The sequence below is a fragment of the Haematobia irritans genome, chromosome 1, assembly GCF_050003625.1.
Source record: "Haematobia irritans isolate KBUSLIRL chromosome 1, ASM5000362v1, whole genome shotgun sequence".
NCBI classification, from domain to species: Eukaryota; Metazoa; Arthropoda; class Insecta; order Diptera; family Muscidae; genus Haematobia; species Haematobia irritans.
In genome coordinates, this window is record NC_134397.1 from 179,647,386 (window position 1) to 179,673,062 (window position 25,677).

Genomic DNA, 25,677 nt, shown 5'->3' on the forward strand with positions numbered 1-25,677 from the left:
CTGGTACACACATGTACAAGTTACGTATGGTGTCACACTTAAAAGGTGTTCTGGCTAACACTATACACCGTCATAGTCCTGAAAAATGTACACGAAAATTTCTTTTGTGTAGGCTCAGTGTACAGCCATCGTATGCAAAGTTAGAAGTTTTTATAACAAATAAATAACAGATTCTGAAACTTTAATATGTTTTTTATTAATATTTATTTGCAAATTTTATTGGTAAAGTCACTTATATATGTCAGAAACCACGATTTTAAAAATCCATCTAAAATTTGAACCGAAATTTCCTCTGGTTGGTGTAGAAATTTTGGGGTTGTTTTAATCAGCTGATTTTCAGTGTGTTCGAAAGCATAATGTTGCCACAATTTTTAAAAGTTAACACAAAAAAGTTTTAAGCAAAATTATCTTCGATTTTTGTGAATACTATCCGCTTTCCTAAACAAATCAAAGGTCTTTTTGAAAATATAAGGCAATTAAATTATAACTTTTACAAAATCAATGGGCTAAGAAAAGTGAATTTTACCAAATTTATTGCATGAAAAATATGGCATCTTCAATTCTGCAAAGTGTTCATGGTGCACAAATCACAGAGCAAATTACAAAAAAAACTAATGCCGCCAATATCTTTCTGCACATGGAGGCCGCCACGATAGAAAATTTGTTTGCAATATTATTGTAAATATTTAAGCAATACAAATGAGAAAAACCTTAACAGAATAGTTAATTATGCCCACTATAATTAAATTTCCTTTAATGTATGGATGTTAAAAACTGTTTGACCAAAACCAAAATAAAAACTTCTCCGCCGTCAAAACCAAAAACGAGAACGACACGGCGATCGTTTGTTCATGAGTAACATTGAGGAGGGATAGAAAAAAACAAATCAAAACAGATTTGAAGCATCACGCAATTGTCTCCTTTTTCTTGATAAATTGCTCTTGTTCTTACATTATTCACTGCTAACAAAAATCCGGCAGGCATTTTATGGCTTTGAGTTATGCACTTTTAATTTTTTATGTTTATACCGGCAAAATATGTTTTGTTTATAATTTCTGTCTGCAAATAATATGGCTTGCAGAAAAAATCAACTGTCACATTTTTCGATTAAAAGTCCGAAAAAAAGTGTTCACACGTGTGACTCAGAACAACTAACTTTGTGTGTGGTGTACAATGCGGTGTGACCCAGAACAGACATGATTGGTCAAATACTTTACAACAAATCTACACACTATGTCTCAGCCCCTTCGAGATTTTAGACATCTGAAAATGAGGACGGTAGTTCCGTTACTGAAAACAGGGAAAAAGGTGATACGTCTGAAATGGTGTTAATATCTTATGGGTACAGATTTCAAATTAAGGCTACTGTAGAGGGCCATTGAAGGGTGATACGGTCAAAATTTGGTCAATGTAAACTTGACGTATTTCTTTCAATTTTGCATTTAAAAAACCTGAACACCCCTCATTTTGAAGGTGCGTGTGTGTAGAATGTTGCTTCTATTTTGATTTTGGAATTCACTCTTCAGTTGTCAAAATGCCGTCGAAGCAAGAAGAGCAGCGTATCAAAATTTTGCTCGCGCATCGCGAAAATCCGAACTACTCGCACGCAAAGCTGGCAAAATCGCTAAAAGTTGCCAAATCAACCATTACAAATGTAATTAAAGTGTTTGGGGAACGTTTGTCGACAGCCAGGAAGTCTGTATCGGGGGGAAATCGAAAACCGGAAGCCGCTGAGTCGACAAAGAGAGTTGCCGGTAGTTTCAAGCGAAACCCTAACCACTCTCTCCGAGATGCCGCAAATAAGCTGGGTGTATCGTCTACAACCGTGCATCGAGCCAAAAAACGAGCCGCACTATCGACTTGCAAGAAAGTAGTGACTCCAAATCGCGATGATAAACAAAATACGACGGCCAAAGCGCGATCCCGGAGGCTGTACACGACGATGCTGACGAAGTTTGACTGCGTGGTAATGGACGACGAAACCTACGTCAAAGCCGACTGCAAGCAGCTTCCGGAACAGGAGTTTTATACGGCAAAAGGAAAGGAAAGGAAGGAAAGGAAAAGGAAAGGTAGCAGATATTTTCAAGCACATAAAACTGTCAAAGTTCGCAAAGAAATATCTGGTTTGGCAAGCCATCTGTACCTGTGGCTTGAAAAGCAGCTGCATTTCCTGAAGAAACACGGTTGTTCCGTACTCAAACCAAATCAAGTCGTTCGGTTACATAATCGAGGGAAACAAGTACATATCGATACACCTGAAAAGAGTGATCGGATTCTTGCCAACCAAAAATGAGACAAATGGCGCAAGTATCTGGAAGAGTCAGATCTCAAATTAAGGTAACTATAGACAACCATTAGTTATCTCTCTTACCTCAAATGGGAGGATAAAATTATCGTAAAATTTGAGGAAATAACTCCGATGCATATACCATAACAGTTTTTTGCAGACAATTCGATGAGAAAGTTTCAAGAAAGCTAAGACGTACCACATATGCATTCAACTTAGGTAATCAACTTATCAACAAGATTGCGAGGGCCTCTACGCATTTGTCCTGATGGACTGGAAACCAAACCTACTCACTTTGTCTCAGCCCTTTTGAGATTTTAGACATCTAAAAATAGGGAATGGATTTTCGTTACTGAAACCAGGGATAGAGGCGATGAACCTGAAATGGCGTAAATAACCGCAGACGGAAGGAGAACATAATAATGTTATTTAAAAGGTGAATTCCTATTTGAGAGGTGAATGCCTATACTGCAACACCTGAGGAATCCGATGATGATATGGGCTTCGCTCTCTTCGATTAAATGGACAATATGTTTGTTTTTAACAATATCAATTCAGGCATTCATCTTTGGTAGTGGAGAGGATGTCCACTTGGTGATGTAGAACGGCGCCTTCAAGGATGTACAAACCCAATTAGTCATCATTCAGAAGGATGTCCTCCTGTCGATAAAGTTCGACAACTATGCTTTGGCTATGATGTACTGGGAATGATATCCTGATATATATTTGTTAAATACTTTACCCCAAACCTATTTACTGTGTCTCAGCACCTTCGCTATTTGAGACTTCCCGAAAAAGGGAAGGTCGTTCGGTTACTGAATCCCGGGAAATAGGTACATATCGATACACCTGAAAGCATCGATCAGCTTCTTGCGAACCAAAAGGGAAAAAAGGTGCAAGTATCTAGAGGAGTCGGATCTCAGATTAGGGAAACTGTGCACTACCAATAGCCATCTCTCTAACCCCAGACGGAAGGATAACATTATCGTTACGTTTGATGGATCAACTCCGGATGCCTATACCATAATAGCTTTCTGCAGACAATTTGACGAACACTTTCCCCACTGCAATTTGTGATAAGTTCCACGGTAGAAACAATGTCCTCAAGTCGTTTGCCGGCAGCACTTGGGATGCGGTTGTCTACCTATAAGGCAATGAGCCAGTCAGTGCTAAACTATGAAGCGCGAATGTGCACACTTCAGACAAGAGATACGCAATACAAACCTGCCAGAATGCTGCCCTTAGAACTGCGGCAGGGTGTCTCCGCAGTCACCCCTGGATCACGTTTATATGAAGAACCCACCCATTACGTAGACACAATTGTGTGTAGGGCGCGAGATCCAGCACTACATAAGAGAGCCTTTAGATCATACAGTATACCAGACAGTTCTGAACAGGATTCATGAGTATACGGCGGATGAAGCGTTCAGATAAGTTTAATCATGTCCGCCACCGCTCATAGCACCGGCGGAAAGACATCTCCCACGAGCAGACAAGGATAGTTTTGGACCAGCTAAGATTAAACAAATGGAGCCGCCTTAATTCCTACCTGTCATTTATTGGTAGCAGCGTTGATGATGTGTGTTCTATCTGTAATTAAAGACGACATGACACGCGATAGCTCCGGAAGAAGCAGACCTACCACGGCAGACTAGAGTAATTTTGCTCCTGCTGAGATAAGGTCAGTGCAGTCGCCCCAATTCATACCTGTCGGTGATTGATAGCAGCAAAGTTGATGTGTGTCCCATCTGTAGTCAAGGGCTACATGACAGCGTCCCCTTCTTGAAACCTACTCATCTTATCACCAGATCACTCTGGACGCATCCCATCTTAGTTGCAGAATTCCTCGAACTGGAGACAAGTTAACGTACAAATAGCGCAACACATAACAACCTTCGAAAAAGTTCAGACGTTTTAACTATATTCACAACTTAGGTCAGGAGGATATCGACCGAGCTCTAATTGGTCCCAAACCTACTACTCACTACGTCTCAGCACCTTAAAGATTTTAGACATCGTTACCGAAAACAGGGAAACAGGTACAAGTTGATACACCATATCGACAGATTATTCTTCTGTTTCCCTCTTTTGTGGAAGAAGCCTAAGATTCCTGGAGGTACTTTTGATTGCCCGTTCCTCTTTAGCAAACAGAGAAATCAGTGATCATGTCAAAATTTTGCACTATTTCTACGTGGTCGGTTTGCATGATTACAAAGACGAATATTCCCTAAGTTGGGTTAGGTATAGTGGCAGCCCTATATTTCAGGCCCACTTAGACTATTCAGTCCATTGTGATACCACAGTGGTGAACTTCTCTCTTATCACTGAGTGCTGCCCGATTCTATTTTATAGCCGAGTCCGAACGGCGTTCCACATTGCAATGAAACCACTTAGAGAAAATTTGAAACATTCAGAAATGTCACCAGAATATTACTAAGGTGGTCTAATCCATCGGTGAAAAACTTTTTGGTGTTTGGTCGAAACTGGTTTCGAACCTACGACCCTGTGTATGCAAGGCGTGTATGCTAACCATTGCACCACAGTGGCTCAAATATTCCCTATTCTTACTTTTATTAGAAAACCTTAAGACGCAATACACTTATCCGATGGATTGTAGTCTTCATTAATGATGACACAATTTGTTTTTATTCCCAATATGATAAGATTCTATTTTATGGTTATCAGTCCGGTTCGGTCCGTCGTTCGGCCCAACATTTCCTATGTCGTTGGGGGAACATAAATTCATATGTAATAGCTCTACCATGTACACATACAACGGACAAATCCATGCGGACAATACCAAATTGCTGATATTGTTTATTTAAGATTTACGAGATATGATTAGCATGGTTTTGATATCACTTGCCACTATTGCTGCTGACGACTTCGTCATTGATATGCTGTGATTTCATTGGCACCAAAATCAATTATTTTTCTGTTTTTTTTTTTTTACTGTCCTCTACAAATCCAAATATTCATTAGGTGGTGGGGATAGGGAACATTTCGATAGCTTTGATTACCAAAGAAGGTCATATTGATTTCTAGCCCCCACATTTTGTTCTACCTATAACTATAGGTGTTAGTACTTCGATGTGTGAAGTCACATTTCGAAATAGCTTCATGGTATGGTATTTAATCTTTGACTTCTATTCGGTAAAGATAAAATGTAAAGAATCATAAAGAAAGCAACTCATTGCATTTGCCCAAAAGATAGAAGATGAGCAGAGTTATGTTTCCCTATGTAGGTTGGATAAGATGATCATCTTGTATTGCTTTTGTCATATATTGGCCCAATCATGCATTATCGGACGATTATTCCTTGTGAATTGTTGCTTTGATAATAATAGTTAACTGTTAATTGGAAGCGTTTCCGGACGGCCGAACTACACGAGGAATATCGTTCTGCCAGGGACCGTGTTAATAAATTGATAAGGTCCGCCAAGACTGAGTATTACCTAGGACGCTTTTCATCAGTCTTGGAGTCCAAGGGAACATGGAAGACCATTCGCGAGTTAGGACTTGGTGGGATCTGTGGTGGTTGTTCTGTTAATATTAATGTCGATGAGTTTAATAATAAAATTATAGATGTACCCAGTGAAACGACTAATTTCTACAGCTTTGGCTCTTCGTCTACTTCCGGACCTATAGATTACGAGTTTTCCTGTTTTGACCAGACTGAAGTAGTAACATGTTTTGAGATGATACGGTCGAATGCTGTGGGTTATGACGGGATAAACCTGAGATGTGTAAGAATTATTCTGCCTTATAACAGGTTGGCTAATAAGTCCACGGTCGGACACATAGATGGCGTCGTTAGTATTAAATGCATATTATTTTTATATAGTACCAACCTTCAAAGGATTCGTGTCAAAATTTGATGTCTATAAGTCAACTAGTTTGTGAGATAGAGCGTCTTTTGTGGAGCAACTTTTGTTATTGTGAAAAAAATAGAAAAAAAGGAAATTAGTGTTTTGATAAAATACTGTTTTCTGGAGGGAAAAAATACGTTGGAAGCAAAAACTTGGCTGGATAATGAGTTTCCGGACTCTGCCCCAGGGAAATCAACAATAATTGATTGGTATGCAAAATTCAAGCGTGGTGAAATGAGCACGGAGGACGGTGAACGCAGTGCACGCCCGAAAGACGTGGTTACCGACGAAAACATAAAAAAATCCAGAAAATAATTTTGAATGACCGCAAAATGAAGTTGATCGAGATAGCAGAGGCCTTAAAGATATCAAAGGAACGTGTTGGTCATATCATTCATCAATATTTGGATATGCGAAAGCTCTGTGCAAAATGGGTGCCACGAGAGCTTACATTTGACCAAAAACAACAACGTGTTGATGATTCTGGAAAGACTCAAAAGTCCGCTGGCAAAGTTATGGCCTCTAAGAAGGGAAAAACCATCAACAGTGTCTATTATATGGCGTTATTGGAGCGTTTTAAGGTCGAAATCGCGGCAAAACGGCCCCATATGAAGAAGAAAAAAGTGTTGTTCCACCAAGACAACGCACCGTGCCACAAGTCATTGAGAACGATGGCAAAAATTCATGAATTGGGCTTCGAATTGCTTCCCCACCCACCGTATTCTCCAGATCTGGCCCAGCGACGTTTTCTTGTTCTCAGACTTCAAAAGGATGCTCGCAGGTAAAAAATATGGCTGCAATGAAGACGTGATCGATGAAACTGAGGCCTATTTTGAGGCAAAACCGAAGGAGTACTACCAAAATGGTGTCACAAAATTGGAAAGTCGTTATAATCGTTGTATCGCTCTTGAAGGGAACTATGTTGAATAATAAAAACGAATTTTGTTGACAAAAAATGTATTTTTCTTTGTTAGATCGGGGACCAACCTGTTATACTGCCTCACATATCACATCACATTCAATGGAATAATCACCACTAGTACCTTTCCTTCTATATGGAAACATGCTAATATTATACCACTGCCCAAGGGTTCGAATGAATTTCGTCCGATTTAAATTTTTCCTTATCTTTGGGAGCCACCGTGGTGCAATGGTTAGCATGCATGCCTTGCATACACAAGGTTGTGGGTTCGATTCCTGATTCGACCGAACACCAAAAAGTTTTTCAGCGGTGGATTATCCCACCTCAGTAATGCTGGTGACATTTCTGAGGGTTTCAAAGCATCTCTAAGTGGTTTCTCTGCATTGTGGAACGCCGTTCGGACTCAGCTATAAAAAGGAGGTCCCTTGTCATTGGGCCTAACATGTATTCGGGCAGCAATCAGTGATAAGAGAGAAGTTCACCAATGTGGTATTACAATAGACTGAATAGTCAAAGTGAGCCTGATACATCGGGCTGCCACCTAACCTAACCTAACCTTCCTTATCTTTGAAAGGTATTTGAGAAGATACTGTATCGCCAAATGTGGACATATTTAAATGATTATTCCCTACAATGCGAGAAATAGTCGCGATTTCGTCCTAACCACAGTTGTGTAAATGTCCTGGTTGAAGTAACCGAGAATATTCGAGGGAATTTGGATGATGACTGGATCAATTTGCTTGTTCTTTTTGATCATTCCAAGGCATTTGACTGTGTGGATCATATTATGCTGGGAGCTAAAATGCGTCATTTGTTCGGGTTCTCGCCTTCGTCGGTCAAACTGATTTCATTGCATCTGTCTAATCGTTGTCAGTCGGTATTCTTAAAGTCTCTTACTTCTAGTCCGTTGCCTGTATCGAAAGGGGTACGATACTCGGTCCACTTTTATTCTCCCTGTATATTAATGATTTACTGAGTCAACTGTCTTTCTGTCAGGTGCATATGTACGAGGACGATGTCCAGGTCTATAATAGTGGCACGAGGAATGAGCTAGATGAACACGTGGCGATGATCAATCATGATTTATCTAGGATTTATGCATGGGCAGGTGCCAATGGTCTGTGTCTTAACCCCATCAAATCTAAATGCTTGATTACAACACTGAAAAAAATATTTACGTGATATTAAAGATTATGCAACCTCAATTTTTTAGGATGCGCAATTTACACACTATTAAGGACAATTTTCTTTAAAATAATGAAATTTTAATTAAAAGAAAGTTTATAATCTATGCTTCAAATATTTATTACATTAAATTTAGGACGCACATTTAGAAAATGTTCGTCCCTTCGTTAAAGTTTCATGTCTTTAAACTAAGGCCAATTTTCCTTAAAGTAAATAAACACATTTTTGATTGAAAGAAATCGTCCTTAAATTAATTGAAAAATTGAATCTTTAGATTTAAGATAAAAATGCTTCAAATATATGCTAAGACTTATTTTGAGGATTTAGCATCTTTGGTTTAAAATAGGATGGGGGGCATATTAACTTTGTCATTCCGTTTGTAACACATCGAAATATTGCTCTAGGACCCCATAAAGTATATATATTCTGGGTCGTGGTGAAATTCTGAGTCGATCTAAGCATGTCCGTCCGTCCGCCTGTTGAAACTTCTGAAGGAAACTAGCTATCGACTTGAAACTTGGCACAAGTAGTTGTTATTGATGTAGGTCGGATGGTATTGCAAATGGGCCATATCGGTCCACTTTTACGTTTAGCCTTAGCATATAAACGGACCCCCAGATTTGGCTTGGGCGCCTCTAGGTTAGGTTAGGTTAGGTGGCAGCCCGATGTATCAGGCTCACTTAGACTATTCAGTCCATTGTGATACCACATTGGTGAACTTCTCTCTTATCACTGAGTGCTGCCCGATTCCATGTTAAGCTCAATGACAAGGAACCTCCTTTTTATAGCCGAGTCCGAACGGCGTTCCACATTACAGTGAAACCACTTAGAGAAGCTTTGAAACCCTCAGAAATGTCACCAGCATTACTGAGGTGGGATAATCCACCGCTGAAAAATTTTTTGGTGTTCGGTCGAAGTAGCAATCGAACCCACGACCTTGTGTATGCAAGGCGGGCATGCTAACCATTGGACCACGGTGGCTCCCATTGCACCACGGAGCCTCTAAGATAAGTATATTTCAACCGATCTGAAATTTGGTACATGGTATTAGTATATGGTCTAACAACCATAAAAAAATTTGTCCACATCGGTCCATAATTATATATAGCCCCCATATAAACCGATCCCCAGATTTGGCTTGCGGAGCCTCTAAGAATAGAAAATTTCATCCGATTCGGCTCAAATTTGGTACATGGTGCTGGTATATGGTCTCTAACAACTATGCAAAAATTGGACCACATCGGTCCATAATTATATACAGCTCCCATATAAACCGATCCGCAGATTTGGCTTGCGGAGCCTCATGGATGAGCAAAATTCATCCGATTCGGTTGAAATTTGGTACGTGGTGTTAGTATATGGTCGCTAACATCCATGCAGGAATTGGTCCATATCGGTCCATAATTATATATAGCCCCCATATAAACCGATCCCCAGATTTGGCTTGCGGAGCCTCATGGATGGGCAAAATTCATCCGATTCGGTTGGTACGTGGTGTTAGTATATGGTCGCTAACAACCATGCAGGTGTTACTATATGGTCGCTAACAACCATGCAGGAATCCGAAGCTCTTGGAGGAGCAAAATTCATCGGATCCGGTTGAAATTTGGTACGTGGTGAAATTTGGTTCATTGCGCTAGTATATGGCCGCTAACAACCATGCCAAAATTGGTCTATATCGGTCTAAAGTTATATATAGCCGATCCCCAAAAATAATTTACCAAAATTTCTATAGAAAATTTTGTCAAAATGTTATTACCATACAAAATTTTGTTAAAATTTTATTTCTATAAAAATTTTGTCAAAATTTTATTGCTTTACAAAATTTTGTCTAAATTTTATTTCTATAGAAAATTTTGTCAAAATTTTACTTCTATTGAAAATTTTGTCAAAATTTTATTGCTTTAGAAAAATTTTTTTCAAAATTTTATTTCTGTAGAAAATTTTATCAAACTGAATTAACATATATACGTATTTAATCGGCTTTTTTTGTTTAATATATACCCCGTATGTACTAACTTACAATTGAGAAGACGGTGTTAAGAAGTTTTGAGACCAAAAAGTTTTTCAGCGGTGGATTATCCCACCTCAGTAATGCTGGTGACATTTCTGAGGGTTTCAAAGCTTCTCTAAGTGGTTTCACTGGAATGTGGAACGCTGTTCGGACTCGGCTATAAAAAGGAAGTCCCTTGTCATTGAGGTTAATATGGAATCGGGCTGCACTCAGTGATAAGAGAGAAGTTCAGAAATAATTCGATTATGGATGAAAGTCTTTCGTAGAAGTTTCTACGCAATCCATGGTGGAGGGTACATAAGATTCGGCCTGACCGAACACACAAAAATTTTTTTTCTGATTCAATCACGAAATTAATTGATCCAATTAATTTTTTAATTGAAATGTCTTCAATCACAGAAATGATAGTATCAATTAAAAAATTAATTGAAAGTCAATTAAAAAATTAATTGATATTAAGTTTTGTGTTTGATTAAAAAAAAATTGTTGAATCAATTAAATAATTAATTGAATATTTTTTAAAACTCAATTAAGACTTTAATTGGAAAAATTTTCGTGAAATTTTTTTAAATTGATTACCATTTTTATTTCCATCATTTTTTTTATTAAAAATAGTTTGGTGTTAATTTTTCTCTGAATTTGTACTCCACAATATATTTTGCAAAAAATAAAAAAAGCCATCCAAATTTTCGGCCTATTTAACCTTGTGACAAAGAGAGCTGTTTTTTATTGGTGATTTTCACATAAATAATATTAACATAGTATATAGTACATGTCTCATCATTTATTTGATTTTGTTATTCGAAATAATTTTCTGTTTGTCAAATAATATATGTAGATAATTTTTTTACGGTTGATGTTGGATTGTAAATTGCCCATCTCTCCCAAATGTTGCCTGTTGCTGACAGACAAACATTTTAGTAATACTGCTGATGAGGTGCTAATATTTTCTGCGTTATTTCCCTGCCAACTTCAGATCACCAAAGCTCTTTTTGTTCCCCCACAGTTTTTTGCCGGCTCAGTGATTTTTATGTCAAAACATTCTTGGCTAGGTTGGCAGTTTTTTTTCCTACAGCCTGCTAAGTGAAAAGGCTCATCAATTTTGGTTTTTTTTGCTGAAGATGATTTTCACCTGCTGGAAATTAATGTAAACCTAGCATTTTTCTACTATACTGAATTTCGTTTGCCTTCCCCCCACCCCCCATGAAGGAGTGGTTGGGCCAAAATGTTAATGGGACAGTGGTATAATGAATGATGGCTTGGGGGGGGGTTTTCTTGGATGCCAGTTTAGCTGGAAAGCAACGAAAAATGGCAGAGGAAAACCAAGAATACTGGAAAAAGTCTTTTCATGCTTGGTTGCATAAAATTCTTGTAGATGTGAAAATTTTGTTCGTTTGAAGATATGAGGTCTTCTCATAGAAATTTTCAAAAGCCATTCAACACCTTAAAGTCAAGTATTCTGTTTGGTTTTTGTTTTGTTTCCCCATTATGCCAAACATTTTGCTCTTGGCTAAATGATGATGATGATGATATTCACAATTGGGATCTTTATATTTTCTATGGAAAAAAAGGATTGATTTGGGGAGTGTTTTTTTTTTTTTGGTTTCTTTTCCACACTAAATGATTTCCTTAATGATGGGAAGTAATAATAATTTTGGGGTATACAAAAATATATCCCTTTGATGGGAGGAAGCTATCATAACACCTACTTGGAGGATGTTTCACTCAAAATGTTATTTTTTTACTTTTGGAAATGGTGGGCTGCGCTTGGGATTGAGAGGTTCCGTATTCCATTTACATTTTAATGAGGATTAAAATATAATAAATTTGAGTATTCAATGAATTACATTTCAGTAAATACCGTAACATAGTCAAAAAATTTTACTTCTATAGAGAATTTTGTCAAAATTTTATTTCTATAAAAATTTTTCTGAAAATTTTATTTCTATAGAAAATTTTGTCAAAATTCTATGGAGAATTTTTTAAATTTTTTTGGTTCTATAGAAAATCTTGACAAAATTCTATGGAGAATTTTTTTAATTTTTTTGTTTCTATAGAAAATTTTGTCAAAATTTAATTCTATAGAAAATTTTGTCCAAATTTTATTTCTATAGAAAATTTTGTCGAAATTTTATTTCTACGGAATTTTTTTTCAAAATTTTATTTCTATAGAAATTTTGGTCAACATTTTATTTCTACAGAAAATATGATCAACATTTTATTTCTATAGAAAATTTTGTCGAAATTTTATTTCTACAGAAAATTTTTTCAAAATTTTATTTCTATAGAAATTTTGGTCAACATTTTATTTCTACAGAAAATATGATCAACATTTTATTTCTATAGAAAATTTGGTCAACATTTTTTTTCTTTAGAATTTTTTTTCAAAATTTTATTCTATAGAAAATTTTTTCAAAATTTTATTTTTATAGAAAATTTTGTCTAACTTTTATTTCTACAGAAAATTTTGACAACTTTTTATTTCTATCAGAAATTTTATTTTTATAGAAAATTTTGTTAAAATTTTAAATCTATAGAAAATTTTGTCAAAATTATATTTCTATAGCAAATTTTGTGAAACTTTTGTTTCTATAAAGAATTTCATCAAAATTTTGTTTCTAAGGAGAATTTTTTAAAATTTGTTTTCTATTGAAAATGTTGTCAAAATTTTATTTCTATAGAAAATTTTTTCAAAATTTTATTTCAATAGAAATTTTTTCAAAATTTTATTTCTATAGAAAAGTTGGTCAACATTTTATTTCTATAGAAAATTTGATCAACATTTTATTTCTATAGAAAATGTAGTCAACATTTTATTTCTTTAGAAAATTTTTTCAAAATTTTATTTTATAGAAAATTTTGTCAAAATTTTATTTTTATAGAAAATATTGTCTAAATTTTATTTCTACAGAAAATTTTGACAACTTTTTATTTCTATAAGAAATTTTATTTTTATAGAAAATTTTGTTAAAATTTTAAATCTATACAAAATTTTGTCAAACTTTTGTTTCTATAGAGAATTTTATCAAAATTTTGTTTCTATGGAGAATTTTTTAAAATTTGTTTTCTATAGAAAATTTTGGTCAACATTTTATTTATTTAGAAAATTTTTTCAAAATTTTATTCTATAGAAAATTTTTTCAAAATTTTATTCTATAGAAAATTTTTTCAAAATTTTATTTTTATACAAAATTTTGTCTTAATTTTATTTCTATGGAAAATTTTGACAACTTTTTATTTCTATTAGAAATTTTATTTTTATAGAAAATTTTGTTAAAATTTTAAATCTATAGAAAATTTTGTCAAAATTATATTTCTATAGAGAATTTTGTCAAACTTTTGTTTCTATAGAGAATTTTATCAAAATTTTGTTTCTATGGAGAATTTTTTAAAATTTGTTTTATATAGAAAATTTTGTCAAAATATCATTTCTGTAGAAAATTTGGTCAAAATTTTATTTCTATAGACAATTAGATCAAAATCTAATTATGCAATGGTTAGCATGCCCGCCTTGCATACACAAGGTCGTGGGTTCGATTCCTGCTACGACCGAACACCAAAAAGTTTTTCAGCGGTGGATTATCCCACCTCAGTAATGCTAGTGACATTTCTGAGGGTTTCAAAGCTTCTCTAAGTGGTTTCACTGGAATGTGGAGCGGACTCGGCTATAAAAAGCAGGTCCCTTGCCATTGAGCTTAACATGGAATCGGACAGCACTCAGTGATAAGAGAGAAGTTCACCACTGTGGTATCACAATGGACTGAATAGTCTAAGTGAGCCTGATACATCGGGCTGCCACATAACCTAACCTAACCTAACCTAACCTAGATCAAAATTTTATTTCCATAGAAACTATTGTCAAAATTTTATTTCTATAGAAAATTTTGTCAAAATTTTATTTCTATAGAACATTTTGTCAAAATTTTATTTCCATAGGAAAGTTTGTCAAAACTTCATTTCTATGGAAAATTTTGTCAAAATTGTATTTTTATAGAAAATTTGTCCCAGCCAACTGCACTCAAATCGATGATTTGACAGTGGCATATGAAAAGATGTATGTTTTTACGAATATATTTCGGCATAAGCCGGCTAGCATGCAAAACCTTTTTTCGGAAGGTTCAAGTGTGGTTCATTGTTGGGTTTAATGAACTGTCTGAATTTATTCTCATAATTGGTTGATAGTTTTGCTGCCAGTAGAGGATGCTGATGAGGAATGTGGTTATTCCGAAACGTGCGTCCATCCAACCATTTTGCAGTCTAGAGGGCTTTTTTTGAATTTTATTTCTATAGAAAATTTAGTCAAATTTTATTTCCATTGAAAATTTTTTCAAAATTTATGTCGATAGAAAATTTTGCCAAAATTTCATTTCTATAGAAATTTTTGTCAAACTTTTATTTCTATAGAAAATTGTGTCAAAATTTTATTTCTATAGAAAATTTTGCAAAAATTTCATTTCTATAAAAACTTTTGTCAACATTTTATTTTTATAGAAAATGTATGTCTATAGAAAATTTTGTCAAAATTTTATTTCTATAGAATATTCTGTACAACTCTTTATTTCCATCAGAAATTTCATTTTTATAGAGAATTTTGTTAAAATTTTAAATCTATAGAAAATTTTGTCAAGCTTTTGTTTCTATAAAGAATTTTATAAAAATTTTGTTTTCAGTAGAAAATTTATTTTTTTTTTCAGAAAATTTTCTGTAGATTTCTGTAGAAAATTTTGTAAAATTTTATTTCTATAGAAAATTTTGTCAAAATTTTAATTTCTATAGAAAATTTTGTCAAAATTTTATTTCTATAGAAACTTTTGTCAAAATTTTATTTCTATAGAAAATTTTGTCAAAATGTTATTTCTATAGAAAATTTTGTAAAAATTGTATTGCTATAGAAAATTTTGTCAATATTTTATTTCTACAGAAAATTTTATTTCATTCGTTTTGTTTTGTTATCGTTGGTTTATTCTTCAATCATTATTGTTGTTTTTGATTTCAGCTTAAAACCATGAATTGACTAAACTACAAGTGTAGCTGAACCAACAGAGGAAAAGTCTGCTTGTCAAATTTATTTGTACAAAGCCCTATAGACGGAAGCACGCTCAAAACAAACCCTCAAATCGATGATTTGACTTTGGCAAAGGAGAAGAGAAATGCTTGCAATGTTGTTTGCAAGGCCGACTATAAAAACCCTTTTTTCGGGAGGTTCAAGTGTAATTCACTTTGGGTTGAGTGAATTATCCGAATTTATTCTGATAATTGGTTGATAGTTTTGCCGCAAGTAGATGATGCTGATGAGGAATGTGGTAATTACGAAACAGCTGTCCATCCAACCATCTTGCAGCCTATAGTGCTTTACCCAAATAAATTTGACAAACATTATTTTCCACTGTTGGTTAAGCAACACTTGTAGTTTAGTCAATGCATGGCTTTAAGCTGAAATCAAAAACAACAATAATAAAATTTTATTTCCATAAAAAATTTTGTCAAAATTTTATGTTTATAGAAAATTTTGTTCAAATTTTATATCTATAGAAAATTTTGTTAAAATGCTATTTCTATAGAAAATTTTGTAAAAATTTTATATCGATAGAAAATTTTCTCAAAATGTTAATTTTATAGAAAAATTTTCAAAATTGTATATATATAGAAAATTTATCAACTACCTCTTATTTTGCAGAATCTACCAAAATATCAAGAATTCTACCAATATACCGAACAGTATAAAATCGACCATTTTTAGTAGAATTCTATTAACTGTGACAACCATGGGTATGACAAGTGTCGTCTCATTGAAGATGATTCAAATGTGCACTACTCCCAGGTTAACAAGATGGGGATTAAAACCATTTTTTTACTGGATACTTATCCAGTTTTTAGCTGGTTGTTCCAAGCACTGCCTTTGCGAAAAACTCAAGTCCCTTAGGAAAAGGTTGGCAAGGCTTTCGAAGCATAGCAAAACTTGTGTGGAACCTATTTTCTGGTTAAATTACAAACTCAACTCTCTATTGACATCAAAAGCAACCTATATCAAAAATATATGCAGATTTAATTCTCTCAAGTTAAAATTGGAAACAATAACCCCAAACCCAAATAACCACCTTTTTAATGAACACTGCCGTTTCGCAAATCTTTGGTTATGTTAAACTTTGAACGTTAGCTACATGTCTATATGGGAATGATGAAATCCCCAGTTTATAGTCATCATCGTTGTCGTTAGCATCATCAGCATTTTCATCTGTGAAAGTGTTTATTGCAGGATTTTCCTATGCTCAACCACGGCACTTAGAGACGAGACGATACAATCGCTTCGAGGATTAACAACTCGTCATAGTTGTTAATGGGAGTTGAGTGGTTATGGTAAACGAAAGAGATAGTGGAGAAGGACGAACATGCGGAGAAGGAACAGGAGGAGAAATCAGACTTTTCTGACAAACAGTTCCTGTCGAAGAAGAACGAGCAATCTATGCATATTACTATGTATCAAAATGTTTCCATTTGGATGTTAGAATGAAAGCTCAGTGGGGTTAAAAAGGAGTATGATATAAGGCCTATATATAATATAAGGATTCACAATTTCAAGTCCATCGCAATAAAAAAAATGAAAGTTGTTCCACAAAAATTTCTTCTAAGGAAATTTTGTCCAAATTTTAATTTTATAAAAAAATTTGTCAAATTTTTGCTAAAAAAATTTTTGTCAAAATTTTCTTCCTATAGATGGACGCACGTTTCGTAATTACCACATTCCTCATTAGCATCCTCTACTTGCTGCAAAACTATCAACCAATTATCAGAATAAATTCAAGCAGTTCACTAACCCCCAAAATGAACCACACTTGAACCTTCCGAAAAAAGGTTTATGATAGCCGGCCTTTGCAGAAATAAATTTGTAAAAACATATCTCTTTTCCTTGGCCTATAGAAAATTATTCCTATAGAATATTTTGTCAAAATTTTATTATTATAGAAAATTTTTAAAATTTTTTTTCTATAGAAAATTTTTTTAAAATTTATTCCTTTTGAAAATTTTGTAAAATCATATTCCTAAAAAAACTATGTCAACATTTTATTCTTATAGGAAGTTTTGTCAAAACTTTATTCCTAGAGAAAATTTTGTCAAAACTTTATTCATAGGAAAATTTTGTAAAAATTTTATTTCTAAAGAAAATTGTGTCAAAATTTTATTTCTAGAGACAATTTTGTCAAAATTTTATTTCTATAGAAAATTTTTTTCAAAATTTTATTTCTATAGAATTTTTTTTCAAAATTATATTTCTATAGAAAATTTTGTCAAAATTTTATTTCTATAGAAAATTTTGTCAAAATTTTATTTCTATAGAAAATTTTGTCAAAACTTTATTCCTACAGAAAATTTTGTGAAAATTTTATTTCTTATGAAAATTTTGTCAAAAATTAATTTCTAGAGAAAATTTTGTCAAACTTTTATTTCTAGAGAAAATTTTGTTAAAATTTTTATTTCTATGGGAAATTTTGTCAACATTTTATTTATATGGGAAATTGTGTCAAAATTTTATTTCTATATAAATTTTTTCAAAATTCTTTTTTTCTATAGACAATTTTGTAAAAATTTTATTTCTATAGAAAATTTTTTCAAAATTTTATTTCTATAGAAAATTTTGTCAAAATGTTATTTCTATAGAAAATTTTGTCAAAATTTTATTTGTATAGAAAAATTTTTTTTTCAATTTTATTTCTAGATAAAATTTCGTCAACATTTTATTCCTGTAAAAAGTTTTGTCAAAATGTTGTTTGCATAGGGAATTTTGTTTCTATAGATTTTTTTTTCAAAATTTTTTTCCTACAGAAAATTTTGTCAAAACTTTATTCCTTTATTCCAAAACTTTATTTCTACAGAAAATTTTGTCAAACGTTTATTTCTATAGAATATTTTGTCAAAAATTAATTTCTAGAAAAAAATTTGTCAACATTTTATTTTTAGAGAAAAATTTGTCACAATTTTATTCCTATAATTTTTTTTTTCAAAATTTTATTCCTATAGCAAATTTTGCCAACATTTTATTCATATGGGAAACTTTATTCCTACAGAAAATTTTGTGAAAATTTTATTTCTAAAGAAAATTTTATCAAAATTTTATTTTTAGATAAAATTTTGCCAAAATTTTTTCCTAGAGAAAATTTTGTCAAAATTTTATTTTTACAGAAAATTTTGTGAAAATTTTATTTCTAAAGAAAATTTTGTCAAAAATTAATTTCTAGAGAAAATTTTGTCAAACTTTTATTTCTAGAGAAAATTTTGTTAAAATTTTTATTTCTATGGAAAATTTTGTCAACATTTTATTTATATGGAAAATTGTGTCAAAATTTTATTTCTATATAATTTTTTTCAAAATTCTTTTTTTCTATAGACAATTTTGTCAAAATTTTAGTTCTATAGAAAATTGTATCTCAATTTTATTTCTAGATAAAATTTTATCAAAATTTTATTTCTAGATAAAATTTTATTAAAATTTTATTTCTAGATAAAATTTTATCAAAATTTTAGTTTTAGATAAAATTTTATCAAAATTTTATTTCTAGATAAAAATTTGTCAAAACTTTAGTCCTAGAGAAAAATCTTGTCAAAATTTTATTCCTATGGAATATTGTGTCAAAATTTTATTTATATGGAAAATTGTGTCAAAATTTTATTTCTATATATATATTTTTTTCTTTCTATAGACAATTTTGTCAAAATGTTAGTTTTATAGAAAATTGTATCGCAATTTTATTACTAGATAAAATTTTATCAAAATTTTATTTTTAGATAAAATTTTGCCAAAATTTTTTCCTAGAGAAAATTTTGTCAAAATTTTATTCCTAGAGAAAATTTTGTCAAAATTTTATTTCTATAGAAAATCTTGTCAAAATTTTATTTCTATAGAAAATTTTGTCAAATTTTTATTCCTATAGATTTTTTTTTTCAAAATTGTATTCCTATAGAACATTTTATTCCTATAGGAAATTTTGTGAAAATTTTTTCAAAAATTAAAGGGTGATACGGTCAAAATTTGGTCAAGGTAAAACGCATGTAAATCGGTGAAATCGTTTATTTAAAAAATCAAATTAAATTTCTTTTTCAAGTTCAATTAGTATAAAATTCAGGAAAAATATTCAGTTAGGCTTTCGCTTTTCCAAATCCGAATTGCCGGGCCTCACGCTTGACACCTGCCATCAGATTTTGTACAGCCACCTTGTCCACCTTCTTCGCCGCAGAAAGCCAGTTTGCCTTGAACTGCTGCTCGTCCTTAGCAGTTTTTTTGGTCTTCTTTAGGTTCCGCTTAACAATAGCCCAGTATTTCTCAATTGGGCGGAGCTCTGGCGTGTTGGGAGGGTTCTTGTCCTTGGGAACCACCTGCACGTTGTTGGCGGCGTACCACTCCATGGCCTTTTTACCGTAATGGCAAGATGCCAAATCCGGCCAAAACAGTACGGAACAACCGTGTTTCTTCAGGAAAGGCAGCAGACGTTTATTCAAACACTCTTTCACGTAAATTTTTTGGTTGACAGTCCCGGAAGCTATGAAAATGCTGCTTTTCAAGCCACAGGTACAGATGGCTTGCCAAACCAGATATTTCTTTGTGAACTTTGACAGTTTTATGTGCTTGAAAATATCTGCTACCTTTCCCCTTCCTTTTGCCGTATAAAACTCCTGTCGCGGAAGCTGCTTGTAGTCGGCTTTGACGTAGGTTTCGTCGTCCATTACCACGCAGTCAAACTTCGTCAGCATCGTCGTGTACAGCCTCCGGGATGGCTCGATGCACGGTTGTGGACGATACACCCAGCTTATTTGCGGCATCTCGGAGAGAGAGGTTAGGGTTTCGCTTGAAACTACCGGCAACTCTCTTTGTCGTCTCAGCGGCTTCCGGTTTTCGATTTCCCCCCGATCCAGACTTCCTGGCTATCGACAAACGTTCCCCAAACACTTTAATTACATTTGAAGCGATTTTGCCAGCTTTGCGTGCGAGTAGCTCGGATTTTCGCGATGCGCGAGCAAAATTTTGATACGTTGCTCTTCTTGCTTGGACGGCATTTTGACAACTGAAAAGTGAATTCCAAAATCAAAATAGGAGCAACATTCTACACACACACACACACACCTTCAAAATGAGGGGTGTTCAGGTTTTTTTAATGCAAAATTGAAAGAAATACATCAAGTTTATATTGACCAAATTTTGACCTTATCACCCTTTAATGTTATAACCGGAAGTCTTTGCTAAAGATATCAGCTTAAAGGAATGACAATTTTTAAAAATCCTTTCACACTCAAATACGCAATGCCTTCTTAAGTTTCCCATAGACTGAAATGGTGTCTATGGTCTCTATCCTCACCATCCACTCGTACACCCTCTACTCTTAGCCTACATCATTTATTCGTCCATGTCATGCCTTAGGGTCTATGTTGCTCTAGTTGGGGATCAGTTTCCTTTATTGCGAGTGAGTGAATATGTATGTATGGTATGAGAGACTTTGTTGTAGATACATTTATTTACGCTTCTTCCTTTTACAAGTGCCGTCATTTACATTTGTTGGAAATGTGTAAAACATTTATGAAAATTTGTAAAACTACTCTTAAGTTTAGTTCGACTCCGGCCCACATCACACACCACACCTGTTTGTATGGCACAAATTGGGTCTGTTAATGCCTTGGAAAATCGTTTGCATTTCGAGCGAGAATATGTAACTACTCCCAGCTAACTATGGGCTAATGTTTGGCATATGTCCCGTCCCTTTGGAATAGAAACTCTTTCTCTTTCTTCGGTTTCATCACATGGTCCAATTACAATTATCAGTTTAGTCTATGCCAGAGAATATTTTTGCATCTCTAATCAGTTTAGTATAGCAAATGAGATTCAAAGGTAAAAGAAAATGCATCAACACGCATTATAATATGGCCCCATGGGGGCTAAAATCTCTGAAATAAATTGATATCAAAGGAATTTGTAGGTATAGACTAAATAATTTTGAATCTTTATTTATGACGAATATGTATGAATATGCATGTATGGCAGATACTCTCCCAAGTAGATCGGTGCTACGTACGTACGTTTCCCGAAGATAAATTTAAAATTTATACATATGGAGACTGCATCAGATTTGGGATTTATAACAACACACAAACAATTTTTTTTGATTCAATCACGAAATTAATTTATCAAATTAATTTTTTAATTGAAATGTTTTCAATCACGAAAATGGTAGTATAAATCACAGTTTTAATTGGACATAGAAAACAATTCTTGATTAAAAAATTAATTGATTTCATTAGCAAATTTCAATTAATTTTTTAATTGATCAATTAAAAATTTAATTGATGTTGATAGCAAAACTCAATTAATTTTTTTTAATTGTAACTATTTTCAATTACTTTCTGAATTGGCTTAGAGTTTTTATTTCGATTAACAATTGATTGTTTGAAATACATGTTTAATTAAAAATTAAAAAATGTTCATCACTTCTTTGTACTGACTTAGTCTTCCGAATTTGATTAAAAAGTTAATTGCATCAATTAATTTTTTCATTAAACATTTTAAAATTTTAAATCATTGACTTAATTAACTTAATGTTTCTGTCTTGATTAAAAAGTTAATTGTATCAATTAATTTATTAATTGGAAAAATTTTCAACCTCATTTAACTTTTTAATTGGAAATATATTGGTGATATTTTTTTTCTGTGAACCATTTTGAGGTTTAGTGAAATACGATAAAAGAGCTTCTTTTGCATGACTTATTATCTAAATTCTATAGATTTTTATTTGCATTTTCCGTTTTCTAGAAGGTAAAGAAGTTAAAAAATCGGGAGATCAGTTTGTATGGGCCTTTACTAAAACATGGACCGATACACAACATATTCGGTACACCTATTTATGGATCTAAAGTACGTCCACATTTTTCAAGAAAATCGGTTAAAAATTGCTGATCCTATATGCTTAGGATTCCAAATAGTGGGTTTAGTTTTTATGTAGCCCATCTTCGAACTTGACCTGCTTCTAGACAAAAAAAGTCTGTGTAAAATTTCAGGTCCAATATTAAAGGATGGGTCGTAATTACAACAAAAAGACGGACACCCCTCTATCGTTTTAAAATTTCTCCCTGCTATAATTTCTATACACAGAAAAAAAAAAATCACGAAAATTTTTCCTATTAAAATCTTAATTGAGTTTTAACAAATATTCAATTAAAATTTTAATTGAATCAACAAATTTTTTAATTGAAAAAAAATTAATCACACAAATTAATAGTATCAATTAATTTTTTAGTTGGATCAATTAATTTTTCAATTGACTGTCAATAAATTTTTTAATTGATACTATCATTTCTGTGATTGAAGACACTTCAATTAAAAAAGAAATTCATCAATTAATTTCGTGATTAAATCAGAAAAAAAATATTTGTTATTTGATATTTCAATGTGTTACAAACGGAATGAAAAATTCATTATACGCCTTTCACCATTCTATAGAGTTGGGTATAATGGGGACAAAGGAGCTTACTGCCCTGATTCATATATCAAACAAGTAAGTAAAGCCTGAAGTCGGGCGGGGCCGACAATATTATACCCTGCACCACTTTGTGGATCCACAAATTCTATACCATTTTAAATCCCACAAATCTGTTGGGTTCTATACATAATTTTTTGGGCTTTTACAAAATCTCACAATATCAGTATAAAATATATGGAAAAATTTTAACTCCAATTCCATTTTCAATATGTTTTCGAGTATAAGGAATTTTAGAGAAGCTTTGAAGCACTCGAAAATGTAACAAGGCTTCTCTAAGTGTATGGGTGCTATATCGAAATCTTAACCGATTTCTTCCAAAATAAATAGAGAGATTTCGGACCCAAAGCAGAAACGTGTGCCAACTTTGAAGTCGATTAGAAAACACTATGACCTAGACTTTAATTACAAAAATGTGTTCACAGACAGACGGACAGACAGAATCGAAGTTTTTAAAAAAAATAGAGCATGTTCACTTTAATTGACTATAATCGAACCAAATGGAAACTTCTTCTAATCAAATGAAGCGCATTATCAACACGGTTGCTACTCGAGCTAAAAACAAATTACCAACATTTGAGGAAAATTTTACCAAAAAACTACCAAAAGAAAAATCTTAGATTGCAAAATTTTATTTCTTTAACATAGAAAATTTTGTGAAAAATTTTTTCTATAGGAAATTTTGTGAAAAATTTTTTCTATAGGAAATTTTGTCAAAATTTTGTTTCAATAGTAAATTTTATTAGAAATTTATTTCTAAAATTTTTTTCAGAACTTTATTTGTATAGAAAATTTTGTCAAAATTTTATTACTATAGAAAATATCATCAAAATTTTATTTTAATAGAAAATTTTGTCAAAAGTTTATTTCTATATATTTTTTTCAGAATTTTATTTCTATAAAAATTTTTTTCAGAATTTTATTTCTATTTTATTAGAAATTTATTTCTACAAATTTTTTCAGAACTTTATTTGTATAGAAAATTTTATTACTATAGAAAATTTCATCAAAATTTTATTTTAATAGAAAATTTTGTCAAATTTTTATTTCTATATAATTTTTTTCAGAATTTTATTTCTATGATTTTGTCAAAATGTTATTCCTATAGATTTTTTTTTTTAAATTTTATTTATATAAAAAATTTTGTCAAAATTTTATTTCTGTAAAGAATTGTATTAATACTTTAATTCTATAGAAAATTTGGTCAAAATGTATTTCTATAGAAAATTTAGTCAAAATGTTATTTCTATAGACAATTTTGTCAAAATTATATTTCTATAGAATATTTTGTCAAAATTTTATTTCTATAGAAAATTTTGTCAAAATTTTATTTCTATAGATTATTTTGTCAAAATTTTATTTCTATAGAAAATGTTTTCAAAATTGTATTTCTATATATTTTTTTCATAATTGTATTTCCATAGAAAATTTAAAATAGGGAGCCACCGTGCTGCAATGGTTAGCATGCCCGCCTTGCATACACAAGGTCGTGGGTTCGATTCCTGCTTCGACCGAACACCAAAAAGTTATTCAGCGGTGGATTATCCTACCTCAGTAATGCTGATGACATTTTTGAGGGTATCGAAGCTTCTATAAGTGGTTTCACTGCAATGTGGACTCGGCTATAAAAAGGGGTTCCTTGTCATTGAGCTTAACATGGAATCGGGCAGAACTCAGTGATAAGAGAGTGGTTGTCCAATGTTTGTTATTGTTGGTTTGAAGAGAAGCCAACAATAACAAACAAAACGAATGAAGATAGAGGAAGCACGCTCAAAAACAAACCCAGCCAAATACATTCAAATCGATGATTTGAGTTTGGCAAAGGCAAAGAGATATGCTGGCAAATTTGTTTAGGCAGTAGCCGACTATCAAACCCCTTTTTCGGGAGGTTCAAGTGTAGTTCACTTTGGGTTGAGTGAATTACCCGAATTTATTCTGATAATAGGTTGATAGTTTTGCTGCAAGTAGAGGATGCTGATGAGGAATGTGGTAATTCCGAAACAGCTGTACATCCAACCATCTTGCAGTCTATAGGGCTTTGCCCAAATAAAAAAATAAAATAAAAAATTTGACAAGCATACTTTTCCTCTGTTGGTTAAGCTACACTTGTAGTTTAGTCAATGCATGGCTTTAAGCTGAGATCAAAAACAACAATAACGATTGAAGAGAAGCCAACAATAACAAACAAAACGAAAATTCTATTTCTCTAAAAAATTTTGCCAATATTTTATTTCTACAGAAAAATTTCTCAAAATTTTATTTCTATTGAAAATTTTGTCCAAATTTTATTTCTATAGAAAATTTTATCAAAATTTTATTTCTATAGAAAATTTTGTCAAAATTTTATTTATAGATAATTTTTTTTTTTTCAGAATTTTATTTCTATATAAATTTTTTTCAGAATGTTATTTCTACAGAAAATTTTGTCAAAATTTTATTTCTATAGAAAATTTTTTGCTATAGAAAATTTTGTCAAAATTTTATTTCTCTAGAAAATATTATCAAAATTTTATTTTAAAAATTTGTCAAAATTTTATTTTAAAAATTTGTCAAAATTTTATTTATAAATAAACTTTTTTTCAGAATTTTATTTCTATAGAAAATTTTGTCAGAATTTTATTTCTATAGAATATTTTGTCAAAATTTTACTTCTATAAAAAATTTCTATAGGAAATTTTGTCAAAATTTTATTTCTACAGTAAATTTCATCAAAATTTTATTTTAGAAAATTGTCAAAATTTTATTTCAATAAAAAGTTATGCCAGAATTTTATTTTTTTTTTAGAAAATGTTGTCAACTTTTTATTTCTATAGAAAATTTTGTCAAAAGTTTATTTCTACAGAAAATTTTGTCAAAATTTTATTTCAATAGAAAATTTTGTCAAT

General features: G+C 32.2%; 1 protein-coding gene and 1 long non-coding RNA gene across 3 annotated transcripts in view; one reads left to right on the forward strand and one right to left on the reverse strand.

The window, feature by feature from the left end:
- LOC142222193 (uncharacterized) overlaps window positions 1–16,795 on the forward strand; it is a 45,178-nt gene extending 28,383 nt beyond the window's left edge. For both annotated transcript variants that reach the window (XR_012718274.1, XR_012718273.1), the window contains exon 3: window positions 15,955–16,795. This is a non-coding gene — a long non-coding RNA (uncharacterized LOC142222193). The remainder of the gene's footprint in view (window positions 1–15,954) is intronic.
- Window positions 1–25,677, reverse strand: part of Calx (sodium/calcium exchanger 3) — a 640,265-nt gene that overhangs the window by 502,289 nt on the left and 112,299 nt on the right. The gene's annotated exons all lie outside the window — the stretch shown is intronic.